The sequence below is a fragment of the Cibotium barometz genome, chromosome 12, assembly GCF_041138505.1.
Source record: "Cibotium barometz isolate CiBa-2024 chromosome 12, ASM4113850v1, whole genome shotgun sequence".
Classification (NCBI taxonomy): Eukaryota; Viridiplantae; Streptophyta; class Polypodiopsida; order Cyatheales; family Cibotiaceae; genus Cibotium; species Cibotium barometz.
Genome location: NC_141057.1, coordinates 25,271,683 through 25,274,359, shown reverse-complemented (window position 1 = coordinate 25,274,359; position 2,677 = coordinate 25,271,683). Strand labels below are relative to the sequence as shown.

Here is a 2,677-nt window from a genome sequence, read left to right as displayed (position 1 = left end):
CAAAAAAAGGAAAAATATCCACTATTGTGATGAATGTTCATTCTCAAGTCATTCTTTAGGTTGAACTCCTAAAAGGTAAGAGGTGTGGTTTGTTGGATTTAAGGATGTCACCATTGTGATGAACATTCATCCTCAACTCCTCCTTTAAGTTAACCTCCTTAAAAGCATGAGGTGTGGATTATTAGATTTAGGGATGTCACCAAACTCTCATGATTGGAAGCCAACACCCTAACATATGTTTTAGCCATGTCTTTGTTTCTACCAAATCTTTATTGGTGATAGGCATACCACTTTTGTTACAATCTATCCCCAATATCTGTGACTCTTATCAATGACCGTTGTTGTTAAGAATTATTGAACACTCTCCTTCTCTAAGTTTTTATGCTTGAAGTTAGTTCTCATATCGAAATTTTTGTTGGGTTAGTTATCTTGTATTGGTTCTACAAAGCATCACAAATTTCTAAAGCAAAGAAAAGGTAATTTGCCATGGTTAGCAAGGTGTTCTCATTAATGCCACTAATGATTGAGAGCGTATATAACACATATGCATGTCTACACTTTCAAGCCTCTAGAATAGTATGGTTTTACATGGCATCATTTGTTTGCATATCTTTTGCTACCAACTTTGGGTTTATCTCTGAAACTACTATCTGTAAAATAGGTCAAAATTTCACATGTGAATATCCCTACTAGTTTCATTCATCCTTGCCTTTAATCATGAGTGTTAGGGACCCTCCTACCCCTTTTTAAAATCAAGGGTTGGACTCATCTTCAACATGTAGAGAGTGTAATTTATGCCCTCTACCTTAGTTTTCTCATCGATTTGTGGTGGGTTTGGTTTATTGGAAACCATTTCTCAAAAAAATTGTTTGTTAATAAAACGTGCAAAAAAGTTGTGTTTAGAACCTAATGTTGTTATACCATATGTAAGTAAATCTATAATAATGGTGTAAACACAAAACCCTCACAAAATGAAAGATCAGTTTTTTAACATAGGTTAAGCACCATAGAAGACAAAGAAAACAAGTGAAGAAGTGTATGTAAAAGCTAACATGATGGTTGTGATTAGAGAGATAAAATGATGGTTGTGTTTAGAGAGGGAGGGAGAGAGAGAGACGGGGAGCACGGGTGGGTTATTTCTCGGCAGTGAAATCAATAATCAACGAAATGACCTTACTTGAATATTTATTTATTCGTCGCCTATACACTACTTTACAAAAAAGAAAACCCTGGATTACTGCATTGTATGCCATCCTAGAGACAGAACTCAACACTTCTCTGTTGTGGGCAGGCCTACACATCAAAACTTGTGCAAGGTGAACTCTAAAAGGGTTTATCCCCCCAAAAAAAAGAATGGTTCTCCCTTCCCATATTGCACCACAAGAAGCTCCTAATAACTGTGCTCAGTGTCCAGCCCCTAATTCCTTCGTTAACTAACAGCTTAGAGCTAAGCATTCCTGTTGCAGGCTGTTGCCGGCGTTTTTAGTTGGACTTGTACTCTGGGTATGATGCTGTTGCACATGATCTTGTAGCCAAGGGTGAGCCAGCTGCTGCAGGTCCCTGAGTCTCATCCGTCTGTAGGGGTTCCGCTGCAGCATTCCCTTGATAAGCTCCTTGGCTGGGGCTGAGATGGACGGCCAGGGCTCCCTCTTCAGATCCAGCCTCCCTCGCTTCACGGCCTCGAAGATGTCCGCGGTGGTATCCCCGTCGAAGGGCGGATAGCCGCACAGCAACATGTGGAGTAGCACGCCCAAGCTCCACACGTCCACCTTCTGGTCGTGGGTGCCGGTGAGCAGGATCTCGGGAGCGAGGTAGCATGGCGTGCCCTCCACGTCGTCGAAGACTCGACGGTGGGAGAAGTCAGCAGAGGCGCCGAAGTCCGCGAGCTTGAGGTGGGAGTAACTTCTTCCTCGATCAGCGAAGAGCACGTTCTCTAGCTTGAGGTCCCTGTGCATGACACCTTGGTCGTGGCAGAAGGACACCCCTCTCACGATGGCCGCGAAAGCCTCAGCTGCCTGGGACTCCGGCAGGCGCCCATTGCTGGTGTTGTCCCTGAGATGCTCGAGCAGGTCTCCTCCCTCGCACAGCTCCATCACCACGTGAACGCACTCCTCGTCCTCGAAGCTCTCTTCCAGCCGAACCACGTTGGGATGACCCTTGAGCCTTTCCAGCGTCGCAACTTCCGTGCGCACATGGCGAAGGGCGCTCCCTGATTTGCGCACGGACTTGCAGGCGTACTGCTGGCCCGTGCGCTTGTGCGTGCACAGCCTCACAATGCCATCCACGCCCTCGCCCAACTGGCGGCCCAGCGCATAGGAGGAGCAGCTGCTGCTGCTGCTGTTACTTTCCATGTACGTACCTAAACTGTGCAAGATGATGAGAGAGAGCGTATGAGAAAGAAGTACACGATTATAGAAGGCAAAGAAAGGTGAAGAATCGCAAAGGATAAGATGGCAGAGACACAGTCGAGGTACTTTATATGTAGACAGACAGCAGTCGGACTTTCGTCGACGAGTCAAGCGGCCCGCATGGGCGACTCGGCGGACCGACAACATCATCCCTCCCTGATCGTCAACGTTCAAAAATTACACACTTTCTCCAAGGCCTTGTAAATTGTAACCAAACTAACAAACCTTCGACTCCAAACAAAAACTCTCGAGAGAAGTGCTTGTAGATT

The 2,677-nt window shown here is 45.7% G+C and overlaps 1 pseudogene; it reads right to left on the bottom strand.

Moving 5' to 3' along the window:
• Positions 1-1,433: 1,433 nt before the first annotated feature.
• Positions 1,434-2,351, bottom strand: LOC147633212 (calcium-dependent protein kinase 7 pseudogene; annotated as a pseudogene).
• Positions 2,352-2,677: the final 326 nt, after the last annotated feature.